Raw genomic sequence first — 24,077 nt, 5'->3', positions numbered from 1 at the left:
TTTTTAAGCATGGTATGTAGTTTGTCATTCATCCCTGTTGTGCCACAGTGGAGAGTTGGGGACTGTTTTTTTGTATCTTCAGTGATGATCTGGATTTCCCAGAACTGGCGTGTGTCCCATTTGGTGGTTTCTTTTCCTGTATCTCTTGTAGGACTTTGGCCTGTCAAGGTGACCTCCGCAGTGCTCAGTTAATAATGAGCATAAATATCTTTCACTGAACTCAACCAATGAATTAGTTCTATGATAGGTTCTTTACTTGTACCATCTCATTTTATCCTCATGGAATTCCTGTGAAATAGGTATTATCAACATTTAACAGATAATTAAGCTGGAGCTTAGAAAGATTAAGTAACTTGCCTAGCTTTCAGACTCCCATCTGTTTGCATTTTTCTAGGGGACTCAGGCATGGTTTGCACAGGAGTGACACCATTTCTTTTAATTTCTCTCACCTCCTCCTGTTGCTGGCTTCACGAAGAAAAATTAGGTAGTAGATGAGTGAACTTTTAGGAGGTGAAGAAGAGCAAGTAACTCAGACTTGGAGGGAAAATTCTTGGATAATGTATTTAATTTTCTCTCTTCCAGTGGAGTCAAGGTGATAGTTATCACTGAATGTTCTCTCTGGCCAACTGAACTTACTGAGTTGTAGGAAACACCCTCACATTGGGCTCACACCTGCCAGAGAATTTCAAGGCCTGGGGTTGCAGATGTTTCTAGTACAAATAGCTAGATGAAATGTAAATGTTTATAGTTATAGTGAAATAAACATAAATCTTTACAGAGTTTGTAATAACCACAGAATTTTTTTTCTGGTAAGAACACCTTCACTCTACTTCCCAACTGAAGGCCAGACAGGAAACGTGAGAAATTTATTTTCTGGGTGAGATACTTTCTTTCTCATCTTGCAGCATGGGTTCTGCTGTGAAGTTGTCATCCTGTCATTGACTTCCGCCTATTGCCCTAAAATTATCATGCTGTCATCAAGTCACATCTGCTTTGTTTTGAAATAAGTGTCTTTAGAGAGCCTGGAGGCCTATTAGAAGTATATAGATTTTTAAAGAGAGGTTAATGGAACTGAAGTTAATTGGAAATACAAAAACAGGTGAAAGATCAATCCTGGCAATCAAGTATGCTTCTAGGAAACACACATTCAATTGATCAAACAGAATTGAAGTCACTAGTAAGAGTTAATTTAGTTAACTTCGGTCACGGTGAAAAAGGAGAACATTTTTTCTACCTTAACTTTTCTGTTGAGTTGTGAACTTTGTATGCTTTTTGAATCCAATATCCCCTTTAAACTTGATGTTCAGGTCATTTCTCCAGCCAAATGTTTGAGACTTCTTGTTCATGTTAAATCAATCCTCAAGATTTTCTCCTTTGGTTTGTTAGATAAGGAGTTTTGGTGGTAGAATAACACGGCCTGGGTGGTTTTATCTTAATCCCCGTTTGCTTTAGTATTTAGGCTTATTATTTAATCTTAAGAGCAAAGATTAATTTTAAAGAGTATGGTTAAACTTTGGTGGCTGACGAGGGCCATGATGTGCTTTCTAAATGGAGCACAGAGCCCTGAGGTTATTTAATGAATTCAATTCCTGATGCACCCATTTATAGCAAGATGCACAAGGACTTGAGGTCTATTCTCCAGCCTGTTCTTGGTTTACCACTGCAGTGGTGAAGCACCTTGAAGAGTTCACCTTGTCTTTGGGTTGCTTGGATTGTTTGAGAGCTACCTTTTTAATAATGATATGTAACTGCAGTAATCCACATTCACCCCTTGGTCTACCCACCATCAGTCAAAAAAGTCTGTTTCTAAATATTACCTGAATATCATTCACTCAACAAATACCTGTTGAGCTGCTTTGTGCCAGGCCCCTGCCCTGGGTGAGGTATGGTGCTGAATGTTGTGCAGGTAATTTAGTAGTCCTGTTCTCAAGATGCTTCCGGCTCGTCAGGGAACTCGGGAAGAGTAGACAAAAATGTCCAGCAGGAGGTGAAGGAAATCATTTAAATGTATTCTTTTTTTTTTTTAAATCATGACAGCATTGAATAAGGCTTTGAGGAAAATTTGGAAAATACAGGAAAGTATGAAAAACAAGAAAAAATCATCCATCATTCTACCGCCCAAGGATAACCACCATTAACGTTTTCATGTTTCGTATCTTTTTAAGATGGCGTCTGAAAACAGGGAAACCTCAGAGATCTGTCCATTAAAAGAGGGCTTTATGGTGAAATTAGTGGAGAGAAGGAAAAGGGGCCCCGGGACCCTGCAGTGTTTCTGCTGTGGGGGACACAGCAGCCTTAGGGAAGGGGTGTCTGGGATTTCTCAGGAAGAAAACCTTGAGGAACAAAACCAAGAGCAGTGTTGACCTTAGATTTCTCTGTGAAGAGTTTCCGAGTTACAAGTGTGTTGTGTTCTAACACTTTGCAAGATGGTGGTTGGCATTCCAGAAGCTTTTCTCAAACAATAATTTCATTTTAACCTATTCTAGATGAGTAAGACAGAGCCTGCCCTCTAGGACAAGATGTGAGAGATGATTTACGAATTACAGTGTGTCTACTGTGTGTCCATGGTTTAAGGCCGGGAGAGTTCATAACAGGAGAAGCAAGAAAAGAAACGGTTTTGTTTTTGAGGGTCTGTTATGGACTAGCATGTTTTGGTATGTATTATCTCATTTAATTTTCACAGCCAACATTTGAGGAAGGACTTTTCCTCATTTTTGTAGTTTAGATTTAGAGAATGAATTCAGAGGCTAAGTGCTTGTCCGTGTTACACAGTGTTTCATAGTAAGTGGCAGTGGCACATACAGGCGTTGGGACAGGAGAATGGGTTCTATCCTACCAGTGTGACCTCAGGCAGTTCCTCAACCTCTGTCTTCCTTTTTAAAAAGCGGACGGTGAAAATGCGTAACTCATAAGGTTGTTCCGATGAAATAGGACAGTATGTGTAATGCCCTTCCCACTGTTTGGATTCAGTACCAATAGATGGGAGCCTTTATGATGATGGCAGTTGTATGGCAGCACGCACAGTGCCTGGCATATAATAGATGTCCCATAGATGGCAGCTACCCATCCTTCCTTCTTACAAGCCCTCCCAGCTTTTCAGGTTTCCGAGTCTTTTCCCTTGGATTTTTAAAGACCCTGATGGAAACATACATTTCATTTGTGTTATAATGGTGAGTTCTTGGATTTGTAAAATAAATTTCACCTGCTTTACACAGGAAAATGCCATCTCATCTGTAGTTGTCTTTGAAAGGTTATCCTGAACATTTTCCCCTGGGTGTTAGATGAGGGAAGGTTAGGGGTAGAAAAGCTAAGAGCTCAGATTGGGGAGAGAGAAGGGGGCAGAGGGAGGAATCACCTTGCATATTTTCCCGGCTTAAGAGCAAGGGCTGTACTGTGGCCAGGTGTGGCTGGGATTTATAACAGTAAACAGAGCAGGATGGGTACTTATCTGGGACATACTTGGTTCTCCTTGCATACTCATGCTATTTCATTCATGTATTCAATCAACAAACAGTTTGTTGACGCTCTCCTGTGTTCAGTCTTTGGGATTCAAAGGGAGCATCCGTTCTCATGAGAACAAGCCACATTGACAGATGAGTAACAGAAAATTACAACTCACTTTTTTTTTTTTGCTGAGGAAGGTTAGCCCTGAGCTAACATCTGTACCCATCTTCCTCTATTTTATATGTGGGACGCCCCCACAGCATGGCTCTTGAGTGGTGTAGGTCGCACCGGGGATCCAAACCTGTGAGCCCGGGTCGCCGAAGCGGAGCGTTCTGAACTTCACCACTAGGCCATGGGGCCGGCTCCACAACTCACTTTTAAGTGCCAGGAGAGAGGGAAAGTGGGAGAGCTTTGTGAAAAGATATTAAAATTATTTTTCTGTTTGCTTCTCTTGTTAGTCCTTGAAGGCCAGGACTGTGTCTTTTGCAACTTTGTATTCCCAGGGCCTAATCCTAAATGCATCCCTGAATAAATATGTATAAGCTCAAAGCTGGCACAGAGATAAGGTAGTTTATAAATGGTGCATTTCAGCTATCTGCATATTTGTGGAAATCTAAACCCTATAAATGGAGACATCTGATAAGTCCTTGACTTATTGTTGGTAATTCTATTTTCAGAAGGTAGAAGATGGAAGTTTTGACTAATGGATCATGCTGAGAACTTTGGGTGAAAGTGGCTGTTTCGTCTTGGTGTTTGGTCCTGATGGAAGAGAGTCTCATGGCATAGATTTTTAGAAAGAGATTTTGCAAAGCTCAGAGAAAAGATAGTACACCTCCGAGGCCAGCAGAACTGTAAAGGAGTGTGGTTTCATCTGATGGGTGGGAAGCTCCAGGAAACAAAAGTTGTGATTGTGTGATTCCAAATCACGCTGATAAGCAAAAATGGGGCTCGCTTCTGAAGTCAGCACAGCTGTTTAGGGCCATTGCAAAAGAAGCCAGATTTAAAAAATTTATAGCTTTATTGATGTATAATTCACATACCATATAATTAGCCCATTTAAAGTGTACAATTAACTGGTTTTTAGTGTATTCATAGCTATGTGCCACCATCACCACAGTCAATTTTAGAACATCTTCATCACCTCAAGAAGAAACCCCATGCCCTTTAGCTTTCACCCCCCCATCCTATCCCCCCACACCTAAGCAACCACTAATCTACTTTGTCTCTATAGATTTGCCTATTCTGGACGTTTCAAATAAACGGAATCATATAATATGTGGTCCTTTGTGACTTTTTTCTTTTACTTAGCATAGTGTTTTCAAGGTTCCTACATGTTATAGCATGTATCAGTACTTTATTTTTATTGCTGAGTAATATTCCATTGTATGGATGTATAACATTTTGTTTATCCATCAGTTGGTGGACGTTGGGGTTGTTTTCACTTTTTGGGTATTAAGAATAATGCTGCTATTCATGTGTAAGTTTTGGTGTGCACATAAGTTTTCGTTTCTGTTGGGTATGTACCTATGAGTGGAATTGCTGACTTAGATAGTAACTCTATGTTTAACCTTTTTTTTTTGTTTGGTGAGGAAGATTGGCCCTGAGCTAATACCCGTGCCCATCTTCCTTTACTTTATATGTGGGATGCCGCCACAGCATGGCTTGATGGACAGTGGTACGTACATGCTCAGGATCTAAACCTGTGAACCCTGGGCTGCCGCAGCAGAGTATACCAACTTAACCACTATGCCACTGGCCTGGCCCCATAGACTTGCTGTTTAATTTTAACGAGAAGGATTCAGAGTAATTTACTTCTTTTTCCTGCTATCTTCTCTAGCAAAGAAAGTGGTTTTCAGATAGAGAAACATAGAATTAAAAAGATGAGAGTAAAGCGAGGGAGTTCTTACTTACTTAAAATAGGTGAAAATCTCCAGGCTGAAATGAATTGTTTCCCAGAATACCAAAAACTTTGCAGTTATTTTCGAGGAACTGCAGTTGGAAAACTTAGAGATAAGAAAGTGAGACAAGATCCCGACATCTGAAGGTGAATCACTGTGTTTGTTTTCTAAAGAAAAGAAAATGGATTAAGTTTCATGTGAATTTCTGGCAGAATGCTACTGTAGGTTTAAACAGGTGATTTGATAACACTGATTAGAAAAGGTAGTCATTACCTGGAGCCAGGATGATTTCTGTCATTCCAAAAACATTTATTGGGCCTGCTCCGTGGCTTAGCGGTTAAGTGTGTGCGCCCTCCGCTACTGGCGGCCCGGGGTTTGGATCTTGGGCTCCGGCCATGCTGAGGCCGCGTCCCACATACAGCAACTAGCAGGATGTGCAGCTATGACATACAACTATATACTGGGGCTTTGGGGGGAAAATAAATAAACAAATTTAAAAAATTAAAAAAAAAAAAAAACATTTATTGGGCTTCTAGTTCCCATGGGTTCCTGGTATTCCTGGTGCCAGGGTTAGGAAAGGGAATGTCAAGTTCCCCGTTGAGGAGATCAGCTTGTAGCAAGTATTCTTAGTGCATTTCCTTGCACATATTCTTTGAATGGCTCAGCTGTGGGGGAAACAGACTGATAAGCAAGTAATGACCTGATGTATGCAGAGTGCCTGTAAAGCTGGTTGTGAAGGAGAGGGCAGAAGAGGAAGTCTCTGAAGAGGTGGCATTATGAGCAGACGATGGGAAAGTGGGGAGGGTGGGTAGGGCAGGTAGGAGCTGGGGCTTGAGTGTGAGAGCATTTCTGCTGTATGTACAAGGTAAAGTGTTTATGAAAAAGCTTTCTAGACATGGGAAAATATTGCCACTGATTGGCCTCATAGTGAAAAGCATTGCATATCGTGCTGAGGAGTTGGAACTTTTATCTTACAGGCAGGAGGAGCTTGGAAAGGCTTTAAATATCCAGGGAGCAGAATGATCAGATTTGCATTTAAAAAGTTTGCTAATAATGTAGAAAATAAAAAGTCCTAATCTGAGCCTAGGGAAAGAGGAAACTCTTACAAGAGTGAAGGTAGGGATTATGTGGGCCAGGAGGCCAAGAAAAGGAGCAGATTCTAGAGGGATTTGGGAGAGGCTAAAATAAGTCATTCTGTGCTAATACTGTTTTCTTTTTAAAATAGATTTTAAGAAGGTTAGATAGGTTATTAGATAAGGATCTCCTGTCTTTTGATTTCAACAAAGTGTTTAGTTTTACGAAATGCTGTCCATATGAACAAGATGGAAAATAGGAACTGAGTATTTGATGGGTTTGTAGCGCGTTGAATAAGTTTACTTTAAAAACAGAAGATTTAGTGGATTTGTGTCAGCTGGGAGGGAAGCCTTTCCTACTGTGCTGTTGGACTCTGTACTTGACTTTGGTTGGTTACAACTTTTATCTTTGGTTGAAATGGTTTTATTGTTGACAAGTTTGGTGAAGTAAGGTTAGAAAGGTTAAGTAATGTAGTTGACAGAATCAAGGTTTTAAAATATGCATGTTCAAAGAAGTGAAATTGCTGGGGTGGGTGGGGGCAGTAAATTTTATTCTTTAATGTTTAGAGCACAATATACATAAGTACATACACAGATATTCAGTATATCTGTGATATTAAAATTTCATAGGGGGAGATTTAAGAAAAGATGTCTAAAAAATCTCCTTAAGGAGCAATAATGGCAAAAGATTGACAAACACTGCTTTAAAAGAACTCAAGGGTTGCGATGGTGAACTAAAACTTACGGTAGGAGTAGATAGAGATACCCCAAAATTTCTACATTTATAACCAGAAGCCAAAGACCTCATTATAGGATAGGAATATTTCTTGATTTGTATGTTTATATGAAGGAAAGAAAAATCAAGTAGAATTAAGCTTTGTCGACCTCCAGAAACCAGTCTAAGAGGCAAAGTGTTTATTTGGGATGAAAGAATTACAGTTCGGGGAGCATAGATTCAGGTAGAAACCCAAATAGTGTCCTGGTTACCAGAGAGGGGCTTAGGGTTTTTATGGAAAAAGGGAGGATGAGGTGAGTTGTATTAAAGAAGAGTTCATTGGTGCTAGATGAGGTAAGGCTAGGTTTGTCTTTCATCGATTGGCTTGAGGTTTGATCATCAGGCAAAAGGAGAGACTTGTGCTTCATTGATTGGTTAGCGATCTGGACATCAGCAAAGTCGGGTTCCATCAGTCCTTACAAACAGGATATCCTTGTCCTTACTGATTTCTTTGGAATGTTGGTGGTTTGGTCCAGTTTGGAAGATAAAGCAAACAAGACGTGCAAGACAGTTCCTCTGAAATGGCTGCTCTGGCTCTACTTTAATATGGCTCCACTCATGTCATCTTTCACAGTTTCTTGGTTAATTTTATTTGACCCTAAACTCATGAGTCCACAAAGTGGAAATGGCTAAGAAAAAAGTTAACACAGCCTTAGGCTTCATTTATAAAAACAGATGTTACAGAATTCAGAGTGGTCTGTTATACTCCAGACTGGCCGGAGCCTGATGTGGAAATTTGAAAAACTTGAGTGTCCAGAGGATGATGGGGAAGATAAGAGGTCTCCAAACCATGTCGAGAAATGTTCAACCAGAGCAGCAGCTGGCCTATTGTTTAATCATACCATGATGACTGTAATAATTTATGGCTTGAATCCACAAACATAATTAAATTGGGCAAGGCTGTATAATTAATAATTAAATCAGATTTCTTGCCTGCTTTCTGCTGGGCGTTGTTCTAGGCACTAGGGACTCAGTACTCAGCAAAATGGACAAAATACCTGGGTTCATGGAACTTACAGTTTAATTGGGTGGAAACAGTATACAGGATAAGTTTGTAAAGTATATCTAGTATGTAAGATAGCATGTTAGATATTGACAAGTACTAAAGAAGAAAAATAAGGGGGGGGGGCCGGCCCGGTGGCGCAAGTGGTTAGGTGTGCGTGCTCCGCTGCGGCGGCCCAGGGTGCCCTGGTTTGGATCCCGGGCGTGCGGCGACACACCGCTTGTCAAGCCATGCTGTGGCGGCGTCCCATATAAAGTGGAGGAAGATGGGCATGGATGTTAGCCCAGGGCCAGTCTTCCTCAGCAAAAAAAGGGGAAGATAGGCAGATGTTAGCACAGGGCTGATTTCCTCACAAAAAAAAAAAAAAAAGAAAAATAAGGGGGGAAAGGATGTGAAATACTGGGGAGTGGTGGAAATTTTAGATAGGCCAGGCCAGAGAAAGGCTTGTTGAGAAGGTGATTTAAAAACAAACAAACTTCTGGGGGCCGGCCCTGTGGCCTAGTGGTTAAGTGCGCGCTCTCCACTGCTGGCAGCCCGGGGTTCGGATCCCGGGGGTGCACCGATGCACTGCTTGTCAGGCCATGCTGTGGCGGCCTCACTTATAAAATGGAGGAAGATAGGCATAGATGTTAGCCCAGGGCCAGTCTTCCTCAGCAAAAAGAGGAGGATTGGCATGGATGTTAGCTCAGGGCTGATCTTCCTCACACGCGCACACACACAAAACAGACTTCATATTGTTAGAACAAACATACAGAAAAGTGCAAAAAGCACAAATATACAGTGGGATGAATTTTTACAAAGTGAATAGACTTGGAATCAGCACTCAGATTAAGAAGAGAATATTACTAGCCCCTCAGAAGGGCTGGTTACCCCCTCGCAGTCAAAGTATTACCCCTTGATTACTAATACTGTAACTTAGTTTGTTGGGCCAGTTTGTGAACTTTATGTTAATGTGAGCATGCATAATATATTCTTTTGTCTCTGGTTTCTTTCACTCAACATTGTGTTTCTGAGATTCATCCGTGTTCTTACAAATATTTGCAGTTTATTCATTTTTGTTGCTGTAGAGCATTCCACTGTATGACAATACCACAATTGTTTCCTGTCTCTGGTTAGCGAATGATGCTGCCGTGAACATTCCTGCCTATGTCCTTTTGGTGAAGACATCTCTAGGGGATATAATTAGGAGTGGAATTGCTGAGTCATGGGGTATGTGTATATTTACTTCTGCAGATACTGAGAAACAGTTTTCCAAGGTGGTTGTATCAATTTATATATCCGTCGTGGCATATGAGAGCTCCACATTCTTGGCAACTCTTGGTTTTGCCTGCCATTTAAGTTGAGCTATTCTCGTGGGTGTATAGAAGTACCCCATTGTGGCTTTAATTGGTATTTACCTGAAGACTAATGCAGTTTAAAGGCTTTTTCATGTGTTTATTGGCCATCTTGATATCACCTTTTGGGGTGATGGAAATGTTCTGTATCTTCATTATGGTGGTGAGAAGTGGTTGAAGATGGATACGTTTTGAGAGTAAGGTGACAGGATATGCTCATGGTCTGAAAGCGGGGTGTGAAAGAGGGGAGTCGAGACTGGCATTACGTTTTATTTTATTTCTATTTTTGGCCTGAGCAACTGGGAGGAGGGGAGTTGGAATGTTGGAGATGGAGAAGGTGTGGAAGATCTGGAACAGTGGTACGGGGCTTGTGCATTTATGGATGTAATTTTTAAAAAATGTTCAGCATTTTATAAAGAAAGGCCGTTTGAATACCAAAAGGAGAGGAAGGACATAATCTTAGAATAGAGGGCAACTCTTTAAATGGGGTAAATTTAGCTTTGTAAAATACTCGTGAACAAGTTCTTTTTTTCTCATTTCTCTGAGGGCCTACAAATGCAGTTATTATTTTGCAGACCAGCTTTGGGAATCACTGATCTGTAGGATTACGTATGTATTCTTTGGTTTCTGTACTGTTGATAAATGAGCATCATATCCGTCCTTAAACTTGCAAAAAGATTGATTGAGGTTACAGTCTAAATATGAGCAACCGTACAAAACTTCAAAGTAGGCCACGTGTCATTTCTAGCCCAGAAATACTTCATTTCTTAAAAAAATAAAAAATAAAAAAGAGAGTGAGCCAGATGCCTCCAAAGGATACATATGGTACACGTGTAATCATAGTAAAGCTCGATACTCATCTTTGTAAATTCTTTGCTGTTAGGCTCTATGAAATTATTGTTTCTAAAATGTTGTTTTGAGGTAGCCAAGCTCTAAGTTTTCTTTCGCAAATTGATTCGCCCTGTCCTTAAGGGAAGATATTGTTATGTTTTAATTTTTGTGTATTCCCATTCTCCCCACCACCAGTGTTAACAGCTAAGTGGATGTACAAAGCATTTGATAAAAGCAGTTGGGGGCAGCAGGAGGGGGGGAGGTGGTACTGCAGTAACAGAGTTGGAGCTGCTCTGAGAGGCAGTGACCCAGAGCTCGCTTGGCACGGACTTTAGTAGACTGGTCTTGAATCTCCGTTGATGCATACTTGTGTTTTCCTTTGAATTGAATACCCACTTTCTATCTGGCAGAGCATTGAGACGCCTTCTGAATGAGTATCAGTGTCATTAATTGGCTTCAGAAGTGTGTAAATGATCTATTATATAAAAGTTTTGCCTTTGAGTATGACCTGAGAAATATTTTGTGCAGTTTGATAGTACAGAGTCATTTGATTATTCAAAGATATCAAATGTCCTTTGTAAGATTCTATTGCCATGTTAAAGAACAGTATTATTAACAACTGATTACTTTTCCCATCTTTGCCAACGGATTTTATGGGACCTCATGTCTTTCTACCAAGACGAGAACTTTAACATGCATAATCACTTTTCAGCGTTTCCAGTCTGCTTTTGGTGTTAGGTAATGGTGTCGTATTTTAGTTACCTGATGTGTCTGTGGTTTTAACATGATTATCTTGCCCTGAGGGATGGGAGCAAATAAGTGAAAAGTTCATTGCTGCTGTGTGAGTTAAGTTGTGCCTTGGCACAGAGTGCCGATCATTTTGGCATTCCAACACAGCATTAGGTCACCTTGTCTGCAGGTTAGGAATGTTCCAAAAGTGCTACCTAACTCTGTAGGATTCTTCATAAACTTGAGCTGGTCTAGAAAGCGATGTTTATTGTATCCTGTTCTCAAATATCTTGCCAAGTTACTGTCATCAGACTCTTTATTGATAGAAAGTTAGTTAGACAAAAATCATTTTCTTCTTCTTGCATGGCAGAGGTGATGAAATTTATGAGAAACTACATATAAGGAAGGGTTGGATGTGTTGATTGTGGGTTTGAGCCCTGGCTGGAAACAAAGAACTCTTGACTTATAGTGGAATGTTCTGTGCGTTACTTGTGTCTTTCAATCTCAGCTCTTGTATATGGAAATAATGAAAGGAATATGTGCTACGTGAATTGGTCAGGGTTTTTAGTTACAGATACTAAGATCTATTCTAGTTAGTGTAAGTGGAAAGGGACTTATTAAGGGTGATAGGTAGCTTAGCGAATCATCAGGAGGGATGAAGAAGGAGGCTGGAGGCTGACTTTCTGGGAATGGTTGCCAGTACCGCGCCGTGGAACTGGCCCTCCGAGGAGCTGCTGCCCCTGCCTGGGTCAGGATGCTCCAAATCAGGAAACCAGAAGCAGAATCACTCTGCTTTTGTCTGCCAGCAAAGTGGATGCTCTCGCACTGTGCCACCTTGCTTCTTTCCCCATGTAACTGTTCTGAAGGAGTCCTGTGTGGTGCATCTGATTGGCAGAACCTAAGTCATAAGTCTGCCTGTACTATCGGGCAAGGAAGGCAGGAAACATAATTCCTCCATTCCTGATGGGTTTATTTGCTTCCTTTTTTAATTCTACATTGAGAAGGTGGGCCTTACACAGTGGGGAACTATTGAACTGTGGTGAGAGTGGACCAAAGATTTTGGGCCTCCTGAATAACAGATGCTCATTTCAGCACCTGTGTGAAATAATACAATAGTAAGAATACTGATGGATTCCAAGTAACTTTTAAGGAAGTCTGCTATTGGGACGGCCCCGTGGTGTAGCGGTTAAGTGCGTGCGCTCTGCTGCTGGCGGCCTGGGTTCGGATCCCAGGCGCGCACCAACACACCGCTTGTCAGGCCATGCTGTGGCGGCATCCCATATAAAGTGGAAGAAGATGGGCATGGATGTTAGCCCAGGGCCAGTCTTCCTCAGCAAAAAAAAAGAGGAGGATAGGCATGGATGTTAGCTCAGGGCTGATCTTCCTCACACACACACAAAAAACACAAAAAGGAAGTCTACTATTTAAAAAACACACTTTTTAAAATTGGGGGTGGTGGTACATAAAGAATATTTAAAACCCCAGCAGTTGCATGCTTGTGTTACTTTAGAATTTCCTTATTAGTCTAATAAGAGTATGTTGATAATAAAGCTAAGACAAGGATATCATCTTTTTGCATGTTCTTTTATCCTTGGTAAGCTAGTTAAGACCCATTCTTGTGAATCTTTTGATCAGAGAGGGCGAGTTGTGACTTTATGCATGGGTCAGTATAAATTCATTACTGATATTAGAAGAATAAATTAAAGTGTATGGATCTGTGATGGTGGGTTAATAGAGTGTACATTACTGTAATTTTTCATATATGGTCATTTACATAATGTTTTTTTCTGGAATGGACTTAGCCCTAGAAGGAACTTAGAAATCATGTGGCCCAGTACCCTAATTTTATAGTTGAGAGAACCAAAGCCCCGGGACTGAAGTGATTTGCTCAAGGTTGTATAGCTGGTTGGTGGTGAGGCCTCCTGATGTCACAGCCTGGTCTTATTCCACTAAACCATCTAGGGAAGCAGAGGTTTCTTCATAGTGGGAAAGAGCTTCAGTGCTCCTGGGTTCCCATACTGCTATTTTAAGTCCTGACATCGTAGTTGGGGTGTCTCGGTGGGTCTCAGTGTCTCTTGTTGGTTGGATAACACTGGTGCTCTTCTGTGTGTCAAATGAATACTTGGAAATTTGTTCTTGGGTTTTGAGGAATATGAATCATAGAAGAATTTTGTTCAGAGCAATACGTGGGGGGTAAAACACACAATGTACATGCCTGATTGAAGATGTAAGTTTCACTTGGGAAAATAAGCTCCAAAAATGAAAGAGGTTACAGCTCTCTTCTTTTTACTTTTCAGGGCTATTCATAAATTTGTTCATACACAGCTTTTGATAAGGCGTTTGTTATTACATGCATAGTCAGTGCCAGGTAAAAATTACTAGGAAAATTCAGTCTGGTTCACTTCTCACCTCCTTCAAGTCTTTGCTCAGAGCTGCCTTTGTAGTGAGTCTTACCCTGACCCACTCTGTTTAAGATGGCAGCCCCCCTGCCCTCCATTCATTCCTGAATCCCTTCTTGTGCCATCTTGGCCTTTTTCTTTTGAATAGCACGTATCCCCTCTAACATTATATATAATTTGTCTGTATATTATGTTTACTGCTTATTGTGTGTCTCCTCCATCAGACTGCAAGCCCCATGAAGGCAGACTTTGTCAGTTTCTTTGTGGATCCCCCGCAGGAAGAATAAATGATGCGGCTCCACAGTAGATATTCAATGAATATGTCTTGAATGAATGAACTTGGCAAGAGCAGCTGCTCTTTAGGATTCCTCCTAGTGAAACGACAGATTCTCACTCCCAGCGATTATTTTATTCATGAACTCATTGGAGATGGCAAAGCCATCAGTTGGTATATAAAGAAAATAAATTATTTTAAGGGTGTGAATTGTGTTACAGTATTCTGGAACTTCCTTGCTTATTTGGCAATAAACGAGCTCGGATTCAGATGAAAAATATCATTAAATTTTCAGCTATTAGTGGAACAAATTCTTTAGATATTAAAATCTAGATTGCTAAATGATAAAAATGCACACAGAGATTCTCACATATAGACTTGGATAGTAGCTGGTTTTAAACATAATTGATTTAAAAGGTTTTCATTTTCAACATGGTGGCAAAAAAAAGCACACCAGATATCGGTATCGTGAGTATCAGGGTGCTGAGGCGATAGGGCAGGGAAGAAGGCGGGATCATGGTCTCCGAAGGGTGGAAAGATGCTCCCGCAGAGTCATTCCGCTGTGAGAGTACGTTTCTGAACCTTTTTGGAAAAGCTAAAATGTGAGACAAGAGATACATTTAATGCTGATAAAGTCTATAATGTTCTAAAATTTTCATTTAGCTAAGCTGCTGGTCGTCTTCTAGTAAGTTCGAGGGCATAATGTAGTTTATAAATGCTCATTTTTATTATTTAAAGATATATTTGACTTTTAGAATTCAAGAGAAGTAAAGATGATAATGTCTTAGGAAGATGTTAAGAAATCTAAAAAAGTCTTAGAAATAAAACATTCTGACTTTTTATGTAAGCTTAAGCCTAAAGCTTGAATGACTTGTCCAGTATCACACAACTAATTAATGGTAGACTTGGTACTAATTTTTGTCACAGTTTTCACTGAAGTATCCTTAATAGGAGAGGAGTGTACAAGCCTCTGTTTGGAGATAACCCAGGGAGCAATTATGAGTTTGTCTAGAGATTTATGTTTTATCTTAAAAATTTCAAAAATTCATGCAGATATTTCATCCTATACAAATTATTTATATCTTTCTCTTTTTATGTGTATAACCATGTGGTTTTTTTTTTTAAGTTTGCAAAAATGTGCTTATTTGAAGAATTGTCATTTGGAATTGAGGAAATAAACAGAAGGAAAGATCATGTTAGGTTATTGTCTTAGAAGTATTAAAAAATCAGAATTTTTAAAGAAAACTACAGTGGGGATCTACTTGATCTGTTCTGAAGTTAAATATATTAGAGGAAATTAATTATACAGGGAAAATACCTTATTTAGAAAGTATTTTAAACCTCAACTTGAGAAGAAAGGATTGCTATTTTTGCCATTTCAGCATTCTGTGTAAGTGAAGTCAGACATCATGTTTTGTATCTCTTTTGCTAGAAGTACTGGTTTGGAAGTGATCAGTTTTAAAAAAGAGTGAGAGAGATGATTTGTGTATATAATTTGTATGTAATTTTTTCCTGACCATAAAATTAGACCGTGCTTGTGTGGAGAAAGACAGCTAGCCCTACCCCACCCCTTCCCCAGCAGAGAGTACTCTAAAGGTTTTTGCTTCTTAATCTTTTATGTTAGTTGTTTCTTTTGCAACACATGGTTAAATGAGATATTTATCATGCAACTGTGGGGCTGGCCTCGTGGCTTAGCGGTTAAGTGCTCGCGCTCCGCTGCTGTCGGCCTGGATTCGGATCCCAGGCGTGCACCGACGCGTCGCTTCTCCAGCCATGCTGAGGCCGTGTCCCACATACAGCAACTAGAAGGATGTGCAGCTGTGACATACAACTATCTACTGGGGCTTTGGGGGAAAAAAATAAATAAAATCTTTATCATGCAACTGAGTTGTAGCTGGGTTTTAATATGCTCCGAAATGTGGTTCCCACATTGATTAGAAAGCAGGATGTAATAGGAGGAACGTTGGGCTGGCAGTCAGGAGACTTTGACTTAGTCTTATCTGTAAAATGAGAGTTTTCCTTTGGTAATGGGGTGTTGGGTTCTCTTCCAGCTCTAAGAGCTTATGATCTGTATTTGCTCTTGACCTGCTTAGTGCGTCCATACACATATTTTCTAAAATTTAAAGGTACAGTCTGTGTATTTCAAGTTTCATTGTCTCCACACAAAACAGGTCCCTTGAGATGAATATTTTGGGAGCCTCCGTGCCCTTTGCTTTAGTCTGGTCCGTGGGTTTTCCTGTGTGACCACCAGAGGAATCATTAGTGAGAACTTGCTGAGCAGTCACTGGTGGCTCGTGAAAGGCCTTTCTCTGCTAAGCAGGGTGAGCTATATGATCTTCTTAGCATTTTTGAGAAGAAACCTCCTAAGGCATGAGGAATTTTCAAATTGGACCTGGAAACTTTAGGAACTGGACGGTCGCTACCCCTGAGCAGTTTGCCACTTGGAGGCCTTATATTAATGTTGGAAGTAGCTGTCTGAATTTTTATTGTCTTGTATTTGCAGATTTTCTGTTGACTGTAGGTGTAACTTTAAGAAGGTCTTTGGCAAAAACATATACATGATTGTTTTACCATCATGTGCCCATTGTCTTTTTCTCCTTGAAGGCATACTGTTGTGTGTGTGTTTTCAGCTGTCTGTATCACTCAAGCTAGTTTACTAGCTCTAGGTGGATATGCAGAAATACCCTACAGAATTATTGGATTCATATTCTACTCTGGCAGAGTCATATGTTTAGAAGTTCAAATACAGTATCTGTTGGCAGGCACGTCTTGGCAAATAGTGAGTGCCTTGTGGGTGGGGAAGAAGTGCAGCAATGGTGGAGATAGTTGGGCTGGAAGCCCCTGCTCCACAGTTAGGCTGCTGTTACAGCTTAGTACTGGAGAGGGATTAGTTTATCGTGTTTTAAAAATCGTAGCTCTGAAGTGAGAGAGAGCTTTAAAGTCCCTGAATTATTTTGTGATTTAGCTCTCATTATTTTTCACATCTTCTGGATTTGAAGTTGTGAAGAACTTGGCAGTTTGCTCAAGTATGGTCTAGGTAGAATAAGCCAGAGGAACCCATTAAAGACATACTTGGAGGCTGAAGAGAGCCTTTATTCCTTTCTCGTTCCACTAAGGTATGGCAGTATTAGAGCAGATGGAAGGCTAGAGTTTGAGCTTAAGTTGTGTGAAAACTTCATCAGCCAATTGGCTGACTTCTAATGGTAAGACAGGAAGAACCACCCACGTTTTCCATTTTGGATTTGAGTCACAGAAAACAGGTTTCCTGCAGAAACCATTTGGCTTTAACAAGTGTAAGGAAATTTCATCTTTGATCAAATTGATGTTTTTATCTTCCTTGTGCATGTATTTCAAATTAATTATTCCCCCTTTTCAATCCATAGGTTCAATTTCAAATTTGAATCTCCTGTAGTACTGACTGTAACCTAATTTCCAAGATTTTTGTATAAGAGGTAGATCAAAAGGACTGTACTTTCAGGTAAGGATCTAATTTTACTTTATCTTAATAATACACACCTACTTTGGCAGAAGTCTGGAGTTCCCCCTAACCCCTTTGACATGAATAGGTGAGTTTTTAAAAAGGTGGCAAACTGAAATCTCCAGACAGGTTTCCACCTGTTTGGGATTACCTAAGAGGTGTCAATGGGGTTGGCTACTTAAAACAGTTAGAGAGGCAATATGTGATGGCAATTAAAACACACACATATATTCATTTAAAATGGCTTGTAAAACTATTTAAATTTTTTTTAGGGGGAGGAAATCATCCTTTCTTCTAATACTTACCACTTCCTTCCTATGATTGATCAATCTATTGTCTATCTATCTATCTATTTTCTATTTATTTAAAACTTAAAGACATGGATGGTTTTAAGATTAATTTCTCTACCTCTGTGGTATACCAAACTACTATAATAGTTCCGGGCATGAGAATATTGTAGAAAAAGATCTGTACTTGAAATAATTTGGAATTTACAGGGCTAGTATTTAGAAATGAATTTTCCCCAAGAGGAAAGAGACCTGTGCAGATCAAAAACAAAACCAAAAACAAACAATCCCCCTACCCCAAAATCTAAAAAAATCATATTGCATAGAAAAAACTTGTGCTAAGTTGGGATTGTCATAGTGTTTCTGGATATAAATGAAAGCATATTTCAAAGAAGTAATATATTGGTTTTTTTAATCAATTACCTAATTTTCCTAATTGATTTTGAAGTATTGAGTCACATCTAAAGTAGTTTTCGTACTTTAGGATGGTTACTTTTCAAGTATAAAGTATGTAAAACTCAATTTCAGATGATTGGCATTCTTTGAAGAGGGACAGTGGCACCAAGTGAATAATCCAGAAATCACTCATCAGTGATGCATTGTAGGATGGCTCTTGCAGCAGATTTAGTTTCCTAACTATATTACCAGTTAACAGAAATTCATTTACGAAACACTAGCACACAAAGAGACAGTTCAGTAGAGAGAAGCTGGCTTGGGATTTACAGCAAGCTGCAGATGATGTGTGGACAAAATTTCTTTCCAGTGCATCCCAGGAGCAGCCTTCATCAGACCTGTGTATTCACTTCTTAGCTAATTTCCCTGCACCACTCTGCGTTGTCAAGTTGGGTCCTGTTACTCTCTGTTTAGAACATTCAGGGCCTCCACGTTAACTATAGCAGTGGTTCTTGAACTTTTTGGTCTCAGAAACCCTTTATACTGTTAAAAATTATTGAAGACCCAAGAGAGCTTTTGTTTATGTCGGTTATATCCATCACTATTTACTCTATTAGAAATTAAAATGGAGAAACATTTAAAGTAGGAATGTAGGGCGGCCCCGTGGCTTAGCAGTTAGGTGCGCGCACTCTGCTACTGGCAGCCTGGGTTCAGATCCCTGGCGCGCACCGACGCACCGCTTCTCCGGCCATGCTGAGGCCATGTCCCACATACAGCAACTAGAAGGATGTGCAGCTATGACATACAACTATCTACTGGGGCTTTGGGGGGAAAAAAAAAATAAAATTATAAAAATAAATAAATAAAATAAAATAGGAACGTATAAGCTTGCATTCCCTTGGCTGTAGAGTGATGACATCATCAGAGTCATGCAGCTTCTGGCAAACACTGCCCTTAGGAGAGAATGAGAGTGATAAAGGTGCCGAGCACAGTGTTCTTCTCAAAAGGTAGATTTATTGAGGTATAACTTATATATGGTGAAATCTACTCTTTTCAGTGGGTTTTGACAAATGAGTATGGCTGTGTAACCACAGTGAAGATATAGGACATTTCTATCACCACGTAATGTTCTCCTGCCCTTAGCCTGAGCTCCCTTTGGCCTATTTTTTGTCCCTATAGTTTTGCTTTTTTCAAACGCCATATGAATGGAATCGTACAGTCTGTAACTGTTTGAGTCTGGCTTCTTTCATTTAACATAATGCATTTGAGATTCATCCATGCTGTCACGTGTATCACTGATTTGTTTCTTTTTATTGCCGAGTCTTATTCCAATGTGTGTGTATACTGCAGTGTGTCTGTTTATCAGTTGGAGGATATTTGGGTTGTTTCTAGTGTTTGGTGGTGATGTGTCTTGGGTATTACTATTAAGATGGTTTTAAGCTTACAGACCCCTTGAAAGGGTCTCCAGGACCCCCAGGGCCCGAGACCTCTCTCTGAGAACCTCTGGCCATCCTAACTACTTGCCTGGGTGTGACGTGCCCTCTGTCTAGAATGCCAGGTTGTAGCTCAGGGGTCTCCTTTGTGCATGCCTTTCTAAGCTCTCCTCCCACCATCGCCCCGTGCACCTTCAGGCCCAAGGCTGGGCTGGCCACCGCTGCCGCTGTGTCTCTGCTGTGGTTTTCCCCACTGCTTGGCGGTTATTTGAGGGCGTGGCAGCTCCCCCGCTTTTGGAGGGTGATGCCTCCTCTCTCTATCCCGAGCACATGCATGGCACACAGAAGAGGGGGTATGTGTTTGAATGAATAAATAATGCTTTTACCATGGTAAGGCATTTCATTGTTTATAAGAAGCTTTCCCGTGTATTATAACCTTCATCCCTCATTTCAACTCTGCAAAGCACATAGCACAAGTGATTTTTAATATCTTTTATTTTTATCAGATGCAGACATTAAATCCTAAAGTTGTGTTCATACCCAAGCTGCACCGTAGAATAACCAGGGGAACTTTAAATAAATGTACTAAATGCCCCAGACCCGTTAAGTCCTCCTCTCTGGAGATCAGGCCTGGGTGTTAGTATTTTTTAAAAGCATCACTGTTGAATCTGTTGTGCACCCGTGGAGAATCATTGTTGTAGAGTTTGATTTACTGTGAAGTCTTAGTGGTGATGCAGTCAACGCTAGAACCCTGGTCTTTTGACTCCTAGTCGTTGCTTTTTCCTCTGTACTATGAACTTTCACTTGAACGGAAGCACTGCAGAGATTTAGAGAGCCTCGGTGTAGATGCCACTGTTTTCAATTTATGGAGGTGCTGTCGTGTAAAGACCAGAACACTGAATTTAGAGTCAGGGGATCCTGTTTCTGTTTTGGCTCTGCATTTATTAACTGTGGATTAATAAATACTTGAATCTGTCCTCACTTTTTTTTTTTCTGTGAGGAGATCAGCCCTGTGCTAACATCTGCCAATCCTCCTCTCTCTCTCTCTCTCTTTTTTTTTTTTTTTGCTGAGGAAGATTGGCCCTGGGCTAACATCCGTGCCCATCTTCCTCTGCTTTGTATGGGATGCCACCACAGCATGGCTTGTTAAGCAGTGTGTCGGTGCGTGCCTGGGATGCGAACTGGCGAACCCCGGGCCGCTGCAGCGGAGCTCGCCCACTTAACTGCCTGCGCCACCGGGCCCGCCCCTGTCCTCACTTTTAAAGTAAGGATACTACCTTAAATTCTAGAAGCTTATTGTGGGGATCACATTAGATAATGTGTTAAAGAATTTTAAAAGATTTATTTAAAGGATTACAAAATTGTTTTGTAAACTATCAAGTGCTTTCTAAAACTTATCTTTCCTTGGGGTTCATAAATTATATGAGTAATATATAAATAGAGTCTCACTGAAACAGTCAAATAACAGAATTATGCAGAGTAAAACCAAGAGGTCACCATTGGTTGCATACTTTCAATCCTTTGTGTATGCGTTTAAGTGCATAAGTATGTATGCATGTAACATAAGTTATTTTTTTGGTTGTTTTAACATAAAATGGAGTCTTAATTCATGTTTTCTTTTTTTTTTTAACTTGACAGCATGTCTTTGATCATTCCATATTAGGATATATAAATCCCTCTCATTCTTTTTATAGCTGCATTATTTTGTCATATATTTCCATATTGATGGACATTTAGCTCGTTTCTAGTTTTTTACTTTTATAAAAAATGCTAATGAACATTCTTAGCTCTTTCTTATTAAAACACTAGTTAATTTTTATTAAAAGATTTTTTCTATTTTCAAGATGTTTGGAGGTAAAGTAGTAAATGTGTATGAAATCTTAGACATTTTCTACTCAAGTTGAAATAAAACTTACACTTTTAAAAAAGATTGTGGTAAAATATGCTAGACCTTGGAGAACTCTTTCGTACGGTCTTTGTAGATTTTGTTTTTTTATTTTTGTGGTATTCTCGTTTCACTATTTAGATAGACTTTTAAAGACTAGTGTGTGTGTATTGTTTAACTCCTTCAGGTGTGATTGCTACATGATACTTTCCCTTCAACAATAACAGCAACACAACAATAATGGACAGTACTTATTTATGCTGAGCACTGTGCCGAGAGCTTATTACATATGTGGTCTCATTTCTTCCTCTCAGTAACCCGGTGAAATTGGTGGTATTCTCCAGGGTAAACATTTAGACACAGAGAATCAGAGAGGTCAAGTCCCTTGTCCAAGGTTAGTTATGGATCTAGGATTCAAAGGTCCTGCTTCCAACTATGATGTCAGTATTTTGCTGAATCAGATGGTACTTTGTATCTGTGACATCACAGTTTACTTTCTAAATTGCTTATATTTGTATATTTTGCTTCTAAAGCAGTAATAATTTATCATATGCAGAAATAGTCCATGCTCTAGAGTATACATTTTGTAGAAACTACAGTCATGCCTCAATTAACAATGGGGATACGTTCTGAGAAATGCATCGTCAGGCAATTTTGTCGTTGTGCGAACATCATAGACTTTATTTACACAAACTTAGATGGTATAGCCTGCTATACACCTAGGCTATGTGGTACTAACCTTATTGGACCACCGTTGTGTATGTGGTCTGATGTTGACTAAAACGTTATGTGGCACGTGACTGTGTTTATTATAATAAAAGCAATACACTATTATAATATAATGAAAATGAATCTTATTGAATTTAATAAGTGGTATTTCGGAGTGGAAAAGGCCACTAAATGAAGAGTTGATCTTGAATTCTATTTATCATCTAACAGGATGACCTTGATAAAATAATGCTGTTTCTTCACTGGTAACATATTGGACTAAATAGTTCACTTTATACTTAGTCAGCCTTCCATCCTGAGTAATATTATTGTGAATAAGAAATACTTGCAAGAACATTCGGTAGTAGTAATCTAGATGCATTGCGTAATGGAATTCTACTAATCCTTCCCCTTACCTTGAGTAATAAGGGGAACATTTCCGGAAGACTTTGTTTATTCATGACGAATGATTAAAATGATCTGTCTCTGTTGATGAAAGTACCAGAATGAAGCCTCAAAGTTTTTTAAACACATTGAAATGTATGTTCTTATAATTTTATTATAGGCATAATCGAATATTTTAAGGGGCCATGGGTGGTTATTTCTCAAGAATGATCGTTATAAATGGAGTTTTAGCAAAGATATGGTTTCACATATATTCTGTGTGTGCTCTTGTGTCACATTTCGCTTGAATGATAAAATAAAACTGAGGTCTGAGTGGCATAGTCTGGAGTCCCCATGATGGTGAATGTCACCGTTTTAACGCTTCCTTGGTCTTCTTAACGCGTCTCTCCTTTTTAAGCCTGAAATATGGTGGCTGAATGGTTGAAACAGATCTTGTGGTGGACTCAGCCTTACAGATTGAACTCTGTGTTTTATTAAGAAGTGAGAAAATGTATGATAAACCACAGTTCAGTTATTATCATACTGTCTTTTTCCCAGTTTTTAATTTACAAATATTTTTTAAAGGAAATATTTTTGGTCAATACGTGTTTGATAATTGATGACAGAAAAGAATGAGTTTGTTGGCTCACCCTCCTGTGTGGACTTGTTCATGAAGAATTAGTCTGGCACCACAAAGTGGGTTTAGATCACAGGAAGCAGTTGGGTAGTAGTGACTTGTAGTTATTGATATGCAGTAGATTCAAATCGATAACCTAGTGCAATCTATTCTAAACATTATGTTTAAGAAATGTTCTCAGATACATCTTTTTCTCCTATTTCTAGACTTACTAATTTGCTTGGATAGATCCAGAAAGAACATTGTACTTTATTGCCACCTACTTGGGGCTGCTTTCTGAGATGACACACTCCACCTTTCAGAGGAATTCATTTCTTTTTTTCAAAATGTAGAATTTGTTATTTTTATCCATGCTGTATACTTAAATTTCCAGCTTTTAGGATTTAAATACTCATGTACATTCTGCCCTAGTGACTAAGGGGCATTATATAAGGATTTTTTCCTCCTTCTTGTAATATGTGGACATCACATTCCTTGGCTGCCTAGTATTTGTTTTGCATCTGTATTTCAGTGTAATGCTAACAAGTTCATTCAAGCAGTGGTTGAACTGAGGTTAAATGGTATTATGGATGTTTGGCAGCATATGGTCATAAACACTTCCCTTTAAACACAGGATGGCCTGGGGTGACTGTAATGTTCAGTTGCATAATCACAGATTACACTTAACAAACACAGGAATGAGTACATGGGCCCCATGCATCTTCAGTGAGAAATTGCCCCACAGGTTGGAGTCTACTTTAGAAACCATCTGTAGAGTTCCCTTTAGTGTTTCCTTAGACAATTATAATTAATATTATGCATTTAATTAGAATGTTTCTGATTGGATGGAACTATGAATAGTTTTTCAGGATTTCCAGAAAGTCTCCAACTTAACATCTAAAGGGATGGGTTAAGATGTCACCAGTGTTTTGAATACGTATTGTATATATATTTCAAAATTTTATTGTACTTCTCCTTTCTCCTTCTTCCTTTGCTGGCATTTTTGTGACTTGAAATCTGTTTTGCCAAAGATACCCTCAGAAGTAATTCACCCTCTAGAGACTGGTTGGAGTGGAGTTTGAAGTTATTCTGTTTGAACTGACTGGTGCTGTGTTTGTTCAGAGCAGCTCTGC

At 39.6% G+C, this 24,077-nt stretch overlaps 1 protein-coding gene across 15 annotated transcripts in view; it reads left to right on the top strand.

The window, feature by feature from the left end:
* Positions 1-24,077, top strand: part of SIPA1L1 (signal induced proliferation associated 1 like 1) — a 363,798-nt gene that overhangs the window by 20,847 nt on the left and 318,874 nt on the right. For 11 of the 15 annotated variants that reach the window (XM_087448297.1, XM_087448292.1, XM_087448288.1 and 8 more), the window contains exon 2: positions 17,144-17,238. The exons of the other annotated variants lie outside the window; for them this stretch is intronic. The gene's annotated coding sequence lies outside the window, so the exon portion shown is untranslated. The remainder of the gene's footprint in view (positions 1-17,143; positions 17,239-24,077) is intronic. 15 annotated transcript variants of the gene reach the window in all.

Source organism: Ceratotherium simum, chromosome 24 (assembly GCF_057802395.1).
Source record: "Ceratotherium simum simum isolate JZ-2026a chromosome 24, ASM5780239v1, whole genome shotgun sequence".
Lineage (NCBI taxonomy): Eukaryota > Metazoa > Chordata > Mammalia > Perissodactyla > Rhinocerotidae > Ceratotherium > Ceratotherium simum.
This window is presented reverse-complemented; position numbering and strand designations above follow the sequence as displayed.